Source organism: Megalopta genalis, chromosome 11 (genome assembly GCF_051020955.1).
Source record: "Megalopta genalis isolate 19385.01 chromosome 11, iyMegGena1_principal, whole genome shotgun sequence".
Lineage (NCBI taxonomy): Eukaryota > Metazoa > Arthropoda > Insecta > Hymenoptera > Halictidae > Megalopta > Megalopta genalis.
This window is the reverse complement of record NC_135023.1, coordinates 13,753,263-13,766,231: the sequence shown is the minus strand read 5'-3', so window position 1 is coordinate 13,766,231 and position 12,969 is coordinate 13,753,263. Positions and strand designations below refer to the sequence as shown.

The following is a 12,969-nucleotide window of genomic DNA, read 5'->3' as shown; positions in this document are numbered from 1 at the left end:
CTTCATCCCGCTGTTTCCGGTTGTTCCCATGCGACCCGCTCCGACCAAAGGGGAAAAACATCCCCGGAAACAGCAATAAAAAGAGAGAGAGAGAGAGAGAAAGAAGACGCGACGTCGGGCCCTGATACAGCGGCTCGTGACGTTCATTACAGGTGAATTAATTAAAATTTGTCACGCAACTATCGGCGGACAAACGCGAGTCGCTCGATCCTTAACCGACAGACGGGCGAGAGCGCGGGCGGTCGACCGAGCGGAGGTTAATTAATTAGCGCGACACGCGTCATTAGGAGGGCAAATAAATCGTCGGCGGGAAATTTTGTTTGCCGCGATCGCCGGCTTTCATTTGAATTTCAAGCAAAATTTTTCCTGTTTGTCTCTCCTCTCTCTCTCTCTCTCTCTCTCTCTCTCTCTTTCTCTTTCTCTGTCTGTCTGTCTGTCTCTCTGTCGCTCTGAATCTCCCTGCTCATCATCCAGGACCGAACAAGCCCGACTTTGTCTTCGTTCCGATGCGTCTCTTAATTACCAGATCGGCCGGGTCGTGCGGTAATTATTTCAATTACGGTCGCCCAGGTCCCGTTCATTGTAAATTAATAGAAAAACGGGAACAATTAGAATCGACCGGTCGCGATTGAAATGTCGTCTCGCTTTTTTAATTGCTCCGGGTAATTATCTCATACCGCTGCATGCGTGGGACCCGTTCCTTTGAGACCGAATTCGGGATTCGATTTGATTAATCCCTCTCATAGCCCGACGGTTTTCTATACGCGCTCCGGTCATTTTCCACGAAATGTTCGACGGTCTGGGAGACTCTCCGGCCGGGTCTTAAATTGAAATGAAATTTTCAGAAATCGTTTTTCGAAGCTTTCGTGTTTCGTTTGATACTCATACCGTACGATCCAATAATAATTTTTATATTTTTTTGCGGAGGAATATCAACAGTTTTTACGTATGTCTAGATCGTTTTCTTTTTACAAATTTTATTTTGTATTATTTCTATTTTCTTGAATATTTCCTGGTAATTACTTTTAGTCTATAAAGACTTATAAGTAAATTCCGGATATCAGAACATGAAAATTGTGGGGCGTAGATATTAAATAAAAACATGTTTTCGTTTAACAATTTTAGTAAGTTGTAAAAATTGTTAAATAAATATCTAACAATTTAATAAGTTATAACAATATTCTTAAGATATATATTATATATATATTCGCTGTGCAAAATTATCTATTGTATTCACTTCTTTCATTCAGGCATAAAATCCGCAGTCTATCGATAAGTCAAAATGTGTTTCAGGAAGTATTTTTTAATAGTTTCCTAACAGTTGAAAGTGACGATTAGTTACAGTAATTTTATTAAAAACATGATACAGTCATTCGAAAGAATTTCAAAGTTACTAAATTATATCCACACAAGTATAAGTGTGTATTTACAAAAATTGAAGTATAAACGAGAGAACACTCTCAATTTCACTTTTCCTTCACTAAATTACAATTCACAATTGTCTAGAATTTTAGGTTTGCCGATCTCTGTGGTTCTCCGAGTGAAAACAGTTTCGCAACAAAATATCCAAATAAAATAGCAAGATACAAAAGAAACATCAATCAATTCAACTGATCGCCTATTCAAAATGCAACGAACAAAAGTCGCACTTCGACCAAGCAATTCCCCCAAAAAATCATCTTCCTCGCGTGATCCCTCCTTAATCAAAAGATTAATGGGCCAATAACTTTATTTACACGGCTTTCACCGAGATCGTGTTTGCCTGTCTGAAGTCTCCATAGGAAGAAAGTAAAAACTACCCCGTAGCAGGAGGAACCATTCCCGAAACTGAAGCTCCCCAACCGGTTCCTCAGGGTCGTCGTTAAATACCGAGCTTCGTCGTAACCGAGCTGGGGTCTTCCTCGCGAGTTCTGAACCAATAGGGGACGGTATCCGCTGGAACTGTCCTCGCCCCTGAAAACAAATTAACGCTCGCCCGGCAGGCTAATTTCGAGCGTCTCCCATTTATTTTTTCCTCGCCAGCCTTCGGCAAAGTTTGATCTGTCGCGGCGAGGAGCGGGTGGACACAAGTGCACTCTCGTGGCTTCTAAAGCCAATAAAGTCTTAGCCGTTTAACCGTCTCCCCTTTCCCGGCTGTCTTACGCCGGGAACGGGGCTCGCGGGCCGGGTTCGGCCGGCCGGGAAAGGGGCGGAAAAAGTTGCTAACAGGATCATTGCAGCGTGATAAGTGTACGTATTAAGTCCGGGTCACTAACCTTCGAGCTTCCGTGGCTCGAAAATAAGAAACGAACACCGACCGAAGTCGGCAGTCTTAGGAAGCTGCCCAAGTGCGACGGAAGTTTTATTTGTTTTCCGAGCGGAACGGGAAATCCCATTCGATCCGGAACGAATTGCAAGCGGCCCGTGCTCGCTCGCTCGCTCTGCCGGCTTCGTATTTTCCTCCCCGCGAGGACCGGCCTCGCTTTGTAACCCTGGAATGTTTAGCACGGAGCTTCCCCGTGTTTTCTGCCCCTTCTTTTTACCCCGCCTCGCTCCTTGAACTGTCTGTTACTCGGCCCGCTTCCACGAACGGATCAACGAAGCCACTGCACGCAGCTTTTTCTCCGAACGCACCTGGATTTTTAGTCGCTCGATTTCCTCCGGCTTCCCGGTCGATTCTGCGTCGTAGGCTGCTGGCTCTATTATTCAGTCTCTATTCGGAACAATAGGCGAGACCTTGTAATCGCGAGCCTTTTTAGAGCGCGCAGCTATATACGTCGCGATGACTGTTTAATCGTCGAACTTACTTTAATGCTCGTCGAACACGGAGCAAGCGTCGCTGATTAAATATTGGATCAAAAAGGCGGTTTTATTTTATGAAATTTGCAGTAATTAAAATACTTACTTGTTCACTTAACATATACTACAAACATAGCAAACGGACAGAAGAAATCAAATACATGTTATGCGAAATGATAAGCTGTCCCAGCCAGCGCATACGGGAATGCACGAGTTTATCTCAAATTATTCATATTTTTTCTTTGCTTGTTTTATTCCGGCCTGGCCTCGAAATATTCTAAACATCTTGAAATTCGAGAATTGTTTTCACAAAAATTACTATTTAAATAGCCAGTGACAAAATCGTCGTGACATAAAATAGTGTCACTTCTCCATGACGAGTATACTCGTCAAACACAGCTAACTAGATAAAGATAATTTCGCAGATTTTTGCGAAATAATAGTCAGTTGTTGAACTCGATGTTTATCCACTAATTAAGAGTAAAAGGTGATGTAGTCGACAAGATAGTGGAGCCAGTTACTACGAAGTGACCAGTCGCTGTGACTTCGGTTTATTTTCGGGCACAATTAATTTTATGTTTATCGAATAATAAATTACCTTTTTTTATTCAAAAATAACCGTGACACAACCTTAACAAAATTCAACAAACAAAAAGCACAGCAATTAGTCGCTCCACGGTAACCGGCCCCGCTGTTCTAATCCACGATTGCGAGCTCGAGTTTTTTGCAAGCGATCCTAGAGAACTGTCCGTGTGTATAAAGGGTTAAATGCCGATGTCGGAAAGATACGGAGCATGAAACGGTTGCAGGTAGATCGCCGTTAACGTGAGCTAACAGATCCACAATTTATCCAGCTTATTCGAACAGGTAACCGGTTAAAACGACAAATAATAATACGGTAACCCTATTTCGAGGTAGCGCGCAGGGCAGGGGTTTAAATTGGAAGGTGCCCCGGGGCGTCTCGTATGTAGTTAACAGGGGTTATACCCAAGCCTCGGATATTCTACCCGACCACCGATTGCAGTTAACTTCGGGGACCATCCAGGCCACGGGATGATGCAATGTAGGCATGTTCGAGAACTCGTTTTGTATTATCTTTCAAAATAGCGTTGCATACCAGGGAATACTTCCGTGTAATTACTCTCCGCAGTCTAGCCGAACCTGGCCAACGATTCTCTTATTTATTTTGCTTGCACAGCCGAGGATTAGAACGCTTAATATTTAACCCTGCCGGCAAACCCTGCAGGTTGCTGTGGTCCCACGCAAATTTAGTTTCCCGTGGAACGGTACCTTCGATCTTTCCCGTTGTAAACGCTCTCTCGAAATACGGTAATTTCTCCCTAATTCGCGCTCAGATTGCGCATAAAAATGGACGATTTTTGGAGAGGAGATACGATTGTTCGAGCATCGCGGCTCGTTTTTATAGTTACCGATTGTCAACGATTATAAAAACGAGCCGCAAGGCTCGAATAATCGTATCTTCTCTTCCCGAATCGTGCATTTCTGTGCGCAATCTGAACGCGAGTTAAGGAGAAATTATTGTAGATATTTGATTATTAGATTGTTGCATATGAAATGTCGGATTTTCTTTACATCTGAACGTTTGTCTCCCTGTTTTCGTTATGCTTTTGTTTTTGGCATAATCTCGCGTTTATAGTCGTACTGTCCATTGCCAGAGTTACATTTCAACAAAGAAGATTTTCTTAAAAGTCTTAAATCTTATTTGTTTCGAATTTCGTTTTGTACTTTTCTTTATTTCAGGATAAACATCGATTATTAGTTCTGCCATGAAACCGTACAGGTGGCACTGTAAAGAAATTAACAAATTTATCCTATCTTTTAATAGACAGAAGATCGTAAATCGTCGGTTTTCGATAATTGTGTAGTTCAGCTTTAGAAGTGGATACCACTCGAAAGGCAGGTTACGTCAACGAGACCGAACTCCCCGGAAAATTGAGTGTCATCAGGAAAGTGTTACACTCGGGGGACACTCGGAGCTTCTTACAACAATCGATGGGCACCGGACCGGAATATCTTATTACCTCGACCCGGCCGTTTGGCAGTTTTCCAGTGTACGCCAATTTGCACTCGTTAAAGAGACGCCTCTGAAACTTTCCGCGCCGACGATGTTGACTAAATGTTCCACCTCTTAGCTGAACTCAATTTTCATTACGGACACGTAATTCGATGCCGGAATTTCGCATATCCATTTAGATCGTTTAGACGCCGAATAATTCCGGCCTGCTTATGCTTTCAACTCCGTCGCTGTGCTACCGATTTTCATGAATTTAATCAGTTATCGAGGCCGCATAAATTGACAGAATATTCCGTGAAACTGGAAAATTCTGTGGAAGATTAAATGACTAAAAAAAAGAAAGTCTGACTTTAATAAGAATTTTAATGATGATAGACGGTTTTCACCGAGTAATCATTGTAGAACGATTATTGGGAATAATAACTGATGGGAAATGGAATGGAAGATGCAGGCAATAAAAGTTGCACGCAATCGTGGTCGTACAATCGATTATGTTACTTGCGGGTATTTTTTGGTTGTGTTTGGGTACATTCAGAATTTGTCGGAGATGCTTTCGAGATAAAATTATTAAACGAATAATCAAGAAAATGGACATAATTTTATGGTCGTTCGATTGGCTACTTAATCACTCCCATGTTAATATTACAGTTGCAGGAACTGTTGGGTTACGTTGGGAGTTATGTTGCGTTATGCTGATTTATGTCGAGTCATGTTGACATATGTTGGGTTATGTTGGGTTATATTCCGTTATGTTGGGTTAAATTAATCTAAAAACGTAGCACTTCAATTTTCGTATACTTGAATCATTGAACCATTAAACAATACAATGCAGCCCTTTATACTTTTTCTTCCTGATCTGTCACAAAATATGTCGTATAAATACTGCGAATTATAGCGACAATAAAAAAATCTATGGACAACTAAATTTTTAGAAATTCGCTCTCGCCGAATAACGGTTGCTTGACGTTAAAAATTTTTTTTTAAAGGGTTGTCGTTCCCTAACTTTGGAACTCGCGATTTGAGCACGACAACGCGATTCTAACGAGGTCGATAAGGCGCGATTATAACGAGAGAACAATATACCTGCAATAACGCGATCGTACACAGTTCAGCTGACAATTTGACTCTGGAACAATAGAATACTGGGCTCACCGACACACATTTCCGCCGTGCAATTATCCGTCGGAAAGTTTCTCCGATTGGCCTGTTTGACGTGCTTTTTCCATTCTACGCCAGTGCTTTCAAACTCCATTGTTCGACACGGCCGGGCCCCTCGTATCCCGACAGTTCCACTACCAGGCATGTAGTCGTCGTGTCGATCGAGTAATACAAACTTTCAAATATCTTGTAACACGTTCGAACGGTATCGGGCAACGGCAACAACAACAACGCGAACAACAGCAGTAACAACAGCAAACATTATCGTTTGCCGTGGCCGACCCTCGATATTCAATCTCGCCGCGGCGAGGATATTTTCGAAGCGCTTTTGAAGCGAAACATGTCGGGACTGGACTTTGCTAATTAGTTCGGAAATTCACGTTTAATTAATTCGCCGTTTTCGTTATTCGCTGCTCGAGCCGCGCGCGATATTAAACGTTTGAGAACGTGCCAGGAGGATCGACTCGGTTGTTGATGAGCTCTGATTGAGCGACAGCTTGTCATTCCCATTGTTATTCGACAGTTCGATGAAACCGAGCAATTTACTTTTGCCACTTTCACGAGGTGCTGCTCAAAGGTACCAGGGTATTGCAAATGCGATTAAATGACGCGTTGAAACGATGGAAGACTTATCTTTCAATGGAATTAATATTTGCCGAATGCGGCTCGATGTAATTAGAATTTGTATGCATCGATGGCATATGCAAGCGAGTAAAATCCAAATTTCGATGCCGAATGTCGAAGATCGACTCGTAAAATTGCCAGAAACTCGCAGGAATCTAACACTAGATTTACGGATCACTAGAAACAGCTGTTTTCTATTAGTTTTATTATAATATTCGCCGCAGGTAACGCGTGTATTGAATAAATACCTCATAAATATATCTGTACAAAAAATGATCGATTCCTTTATTTAGTTTAGCTTCCGCAAAGCTAGTGTTGATTATTAAAACTAAATAATTAAAAATCACAGTGGATGGTATTTCAACTCGTTAGCATGCTACGCGTCCCGGTAAAATTCATTTTGTTAGAATATATTCCAATGAAAGTGAATTCTGAAAGCCAGTCAGTACGACAAATATGTAATTTGAAAAATGTGAGACAGGAAATTAAGTTCGCTGTCTCGGACCAGGATGAAAATCTTCGTTGATTACAGAGAGACGTCCGGATCCCGGAGTCTCCGTGATCAATATCCGCGCTCCGGACGGTTCCAAACGTTCGCAAACTTAATACCGCGGCGTATTTGTTCCGTGCAAATCTGTAAACAAGTAAATCCGGTCCTTCTTTTTTTTTCGATTCGGAAGAAAGATCTCATTACAGTGAGCGCAACGAGGTCGGCCGTAAACACGGTATAAAAAGTTGGACCACTCGAGGCAATCGTCGTTCGTCCGCGCCGGCAAGGAAAAAATGCTCGCGGCAGAAGAACGCAAACGGAAGACGAAGATCTCGTTAACTTTCGCAGTTTACACGGGGGGTAGGGGGCCGGGTCCAGGCAGATCCGCTGCCCCTCCACGGTCGTTTGATTAAGTCCTCGAACGGGGAAGTTTTCGTGAAATTTCTAAGCTGTTCCCGCGCGAATCGGCAGCAACGTGCGCCGCGCGCCGTTCCCGAATCGATTAATCGAACGCGAGGAGATACACCGGCCGTGTCTAGCGGATTGTTCGGCGAGCAGTCCCGAGTTGTTGGCGACACCGGTTTCGGCTTGCATTCGACTGTTTGTCGTCGAGAGGCGTCCCTCTGAATAGAGCAGGGATTTCCTTTGGCGTCGCGAGGCGAACCTTTCAAACTTGCTCACCGAGGAATCCGGCGAGCCGAGTTTAAATCGACGGACTTTTGTCAACTGCCAGCCGGCACACACCGGCAGAAACGAGCGAGCGAGTTCGATCCAGACACTCGCTCCGGAAACTGTATTAAACTTTTAATTATTTCAATAGACACGGGGAAAGAATGGACCGTAACTCTTCCGCGTGCAGCTTCCGCCGCGGCCGTCTGATGCCACCGTGACGCTTTTATTGCCCTCGTGATTTAATGGCGGATTACTCGCGAGAGGATCCTTGTGTCTCGATCGGGCGCAATCGGATCTCTGATTCTTAGAGTTCCTCCTTGGGAACACGGGGAGACGCTGAAACTCGGAGTTTCTTATAAACTGAATTCAGAAGGTGTGATATAATCGTTCGGAATTTAAGAGATCGTTCAACTTCGGGGATGCGTGGAGGATCTACAGATGTGGAAGGCGTTCGTTGGATCTTCAGTGGAAATGACACGGCTTCGAATGTACTATCGTGAACTTAACTGTAACTAATCCATAATAATTGATAATTTAATTTATAATTTCGGAAGAAATTTGTAAAATTTGAATGCATTTTTGGTCGATTTTTCCTATGTTATCAGCGGATAAATGGGCCAAGAATGCATTCAAATTTTACAAATTTCTTCAGATGCATTATCAAATTTAGATAACAAATTATATTTACGCGTGTCTCTTGTACATGGACTGTCCACATAAAGTGGATTTTGTCATTCAATGTATGTGTGTATGCTGGTACACAAACGTCAAAAATGAAGAAAGAAGACCCTACTAAACGTGCGATGACTATTCAGACTGAACAGTTTCGGATAAAAATGCAATCAGTATTATTATTATCCCACGAAACTTGAAATCTCATTTCGCACGAAGGCTACAACGTTGCAAGTTTACGGTCACGCTGGTAACAACTTCCGTTTTATAAGTTCGCGAATCTTCGCAGTTCGGAAATCTCTGCGGAGTTCGGTCTCGGTCAAACGACCTCGCCTCGATCTAGATCAGAGATCGGGTTCTGATAGTCAATATTTCCGAAAGTCTTTTACACTCGAGACCGGGTCGCGGCAATTTCCATAAGTAAATCGACAAATTCAAATATCACGGATTTCGTGTGGTTACCTTTGGCTCCCTTGACTTCGTTTGCCAAATACTCCACAATGGAAGGTTAAATGCAGACTAGAGACTCCGACTGAGCTTTTCGGTAAATCGAGTTACTGTAATACGCGGTTCGATTCGGAGAGAGTTCGCTGGAGCATCGGGTATCGAGCAGTGCGTTGCGGCTTGTAATCGATATCGATCACTCGAATCTGCAATTTCGCTGACGCTGCTCGTTCAGAACTCCCGAACTTCGCATATTTTAATAACGTGGCGGCTTTATCACCGCTGGCCCCTGTTAAGCACACGTGACTGGCCAGAGAGTAACGTAATATCTGCAACAGAAGTTACTTGCCTGCTGTACCACGTTATATCGCCACTCGTCATTCCGTCCAACTATTTATTATAATAGAACGCGCTTCTTCGATATTTATGTTAAAATCGTCGTGTCGAAATCGGGCTTGGTGAACGGCTGTGAAAGGAAATTCGTGATTAAAAGTTTAACTCGAAGTGCAAGGCATAGCAATATAGTCTTATTATTTTATCTCATTTTGCACCCAAGAATGTTCCATAAAAATATTCCCTTTTCATTGTAAGAAATATTTTTAATAGAAGGCAATTAGGAAAGAATATATTTTTCAAAAATATTCTTCGAAATATTGAACTTTAATACCTGCGGTATCTTTACACTATTTTATCAGTGTATACGAATAACAATTTCATTGCAAATGATTAATTCAACAATGCTTATACGAACAGAAATTCTATAATAAATTCTGTAATATTTATTTATATTCTCTGGAGACTTCACACTTCTTTGAAATCCGTTCATGGTGATATCATTCTATATAAAAAAATGATAGTACGATATTTTGCAGATTCCGAACTGTAATAAGGCTAGATAGCGCAGCATCCCCGAGAGAACAGATGAATAATTAGCGAATACTCCCTTAACAAGTAGCACAGATCGAAATATCCGCTGCAGACAATCGGATAGCCTAGAAGCTCCGAGCCCGAAGAAAACGATTTCACGTGCTAATTAGTCTCTCTTAATGAGCCACTCGATTCAATCAGCCCGCGAATCTCGAATCATCCCCGTCGGATTCATCGAGGCGTTCAACAGTCAGCACCTGACGTTTGATCTGATAATCCTTTCAAATTTTAATTTCGGGCCGAACCTTCGGCTTCGGCGGCGTCGACTAGGCGCCTCTCCTCTCTCGGAGTTCTCGCTCGATCTGCCCGGCCTCGTTTGCAACCTTGCTGCGCCCGAGAAGATTGGAAAGTCGTGTCCGACAGATTGATCGGTAAGACGTCGATCGAGAGCCCACCCTTCTTCGAATGCTCTCCTTTTGACCCCGATTATAGGGGATTGCTTTCCACGGGATCTAGCCCTTTATTGAGCCTTTTAAAAGGGCAGCTTCCTTCGAGTGACTTCTGTCCTCGGCGGGCATGGTTTATCTGTAATGTCCTCGACCCTTGTTTTGCGCGATATCCTCTGGAACAATCGGCTGACTTCGACAGGCAAATAAAGATGGTGCCCGAATTTTTATTATCAGAAACAAACACATGCTGCGACTCATTATTGTCTTTTTAATTAGTTATTCACTCGTCGATCAGTTAAATCACTATTAATCATATCTTCTACAACAGTTTTTGAGATTTTCGGATGTGTTCCAAGTTTTGGGAAACGAATCCTTTATGATTACTTCTTTTTATAATTTTTGTCAGGTTATCTCTTCAGTTTATTCTTTACTAAAAGTTTGCTATCCATTTTTCTGTTATTTCAATATCACTTTACTTTCTCTAATAATTTCTATGGTAATAACCCTTTGCTTTCTGTTTCCTAATAGTTTTTTATAAACTACTTCTATACTTAATCTTTGTTAAAAAATTTTCTGGAATTATTTTATTATTTTACTTGCTTAAAATATTCTCTGTGTTATCATCCCTTGAGTTTATTTTTTCGAATATTTCTGTTTTAATATAATTCTTTGTAATTATTTCTCTAAGTTCATCTCATTACTTGACTGTCTCTAATATTTTCTGTGATACAATCCCTTTAATTGATTATTTCAACAGTTTCCAAAAACACATTGATGTGTTTCATTTTGCTGACAATTTTGTACGAACTCTGTTACTAATATCTTTACTGTGACTTTCCAAAGCAACCTTTATTTATTTCAACGAAAGTACGAGCACATGGAATGGTTCAATAAATACAGGTTCCCGCAACAAATTAACTTCCATCGAGTAATAACTTGTTGCTACAGAGTATTGATACACTAACTTCATTTGAACTGGCCGGAAATTGTATTTTCCAAGGAACAAGAGTTAAAATTAACCGGGCGCGTGCCGGTTATTTATCAATTAAGGCAGAAAAACGTTCTACGAGTCACAAAGTTGCACCGGTCCATTAATTCGCGTGTTCATGCCGCGCTCGAGGTATCCGCGGCCTCATTGAAAATTACAGGCTGCTCTCTCTCTCTCTCTCTCTCTCTCTCTTGCCCGGCCGTCCGTTTATTCATTCTATTAAGATTTACACGAGCGCGTCTCCAATTTTGCAATTTACATGCGCCTGTTTATCTTATAAATTATGCTACTACGCATTTGTTCGGGATATTCCAGTTTGCTCATTTGCTTGCAAAATATACTCCTCCCCGCATTTGTCCCAATTTTACTTAATTATGGGTTCCCCACCGCCGACGAATTATTTGCCGTGTAAATATTTATTATTCCGTGTATTATTTGCGCGCGGAACGTGTGCCGGCGCGGCCAGTTGTTCTGTTTGCTTTCGAATCGCCCGCTGTAATTTTAACGGAATGCGAGCAGAATTTTTCATTGATTCGCCGTGGCCCCGTTAATCCAATGATTAACCGTGTCCGGAGGTGCATATTTCGATATTCGAACTTCGCGGTAGCTGCTAGTAGATGCGGTCGATACTCTCGTTTTCTACGGTTCGTTCGTGACTTTTTTAGTCTGCGATCTAATTTAATGCTGGGAGAAAAAATTAGGTGTGATGCATGTACGGGAAAACTTTCTTTTTTTTATGTTCAAGTTAATGAATGGATGAAAGGCAAAGCGGTAACGTTATCGGAAGAATTAAAGAATTTCATTGTATTATTCACAATGAAATAAAATTGTTCTACGACTATGCAGTTGAAATGCAATCAATGCAATCGTTGCAGAACATTTTATTCCGAACATCGACTCGCGATTAAAATTATATGCTCTTTCTCACATTTAAATTTTTCTGTATGTTAAAGGTAACTCGATAACTGCGTACTTTATGTAAATAAACAATGTGGTGCGTTATATTTAAAAAAAAAATAGTTTATTCGTGCATTAGGAATATGATTATTTTTGGAAGGCTACAAATATAAGACTGTATGTACGTAGGCTTTAGAAATTAATCAACTGACGTACATTTATTGTTATAATATTTCATACACAGGGTGATCCACATAATTTTTTACTTTATTTATTCATTATAATTGTATGACCATCAAATGTCATTGGGCTTAAAAGGTTTTAGATTAGAATGGAACTTCTGTACGACAAAATTAAAGTTTCAGAGGCAATTGATGTAAATGAACCTTACTTTGGATGATATTTTAGGTGCCCAATAACACTGTAGCATTATAATTATACATTCAATTCAAATTCCGCGATGTACTATTTGATCAGGTTGCAAAAAACATTGTTCAATCTTAATCGTCGACGTATAAAAAAGAAAACTACGCTTAAATAAAAACATTATTATTATTATTATATGAAACGAACACGAATCGTTACACCAAGTATTAAAAAACAATGAATACATTAGGAAAATTCCAGTCGATGTTCATTGAGAAATATGAGAACGTAATGCATGATAATATAAAAATTTGCGAAGCCACGATATTACGCAAACGACGTCAGGTAATCATCGAAAAGCGATATCGCGTGCGATACTTGAGCATGGCCCACGGATCACGTTCGGTCCCGTATCGTCGATCGTGCCGGCGCCTGCCACGTTTTCCTAAGCACGTGAAAACGCGTTATCAAGCGGGTCAGGGTTTTTCCATAAATCAGGCGAGTCGAGCATACGTCGGCCCTTGGAAAT

At 41.4% G+C, this 12,969-nt stretch overlaps 1 protein-coding gene across 1 annotated transcript in view; it reads left to right on the top strand.

Annotated features, from left to right (window-relative positions):
• IRSp53 (Insulin receptor substrate 53 kDa) overlaps positions 1–12,969 on the top strand; it is a 337,247-nt gene that overhangs the window by 202,606 nt on the left and 121,672 nt on the right. The gene's annotated exons all lie outside the window — the stretch shown is intronic.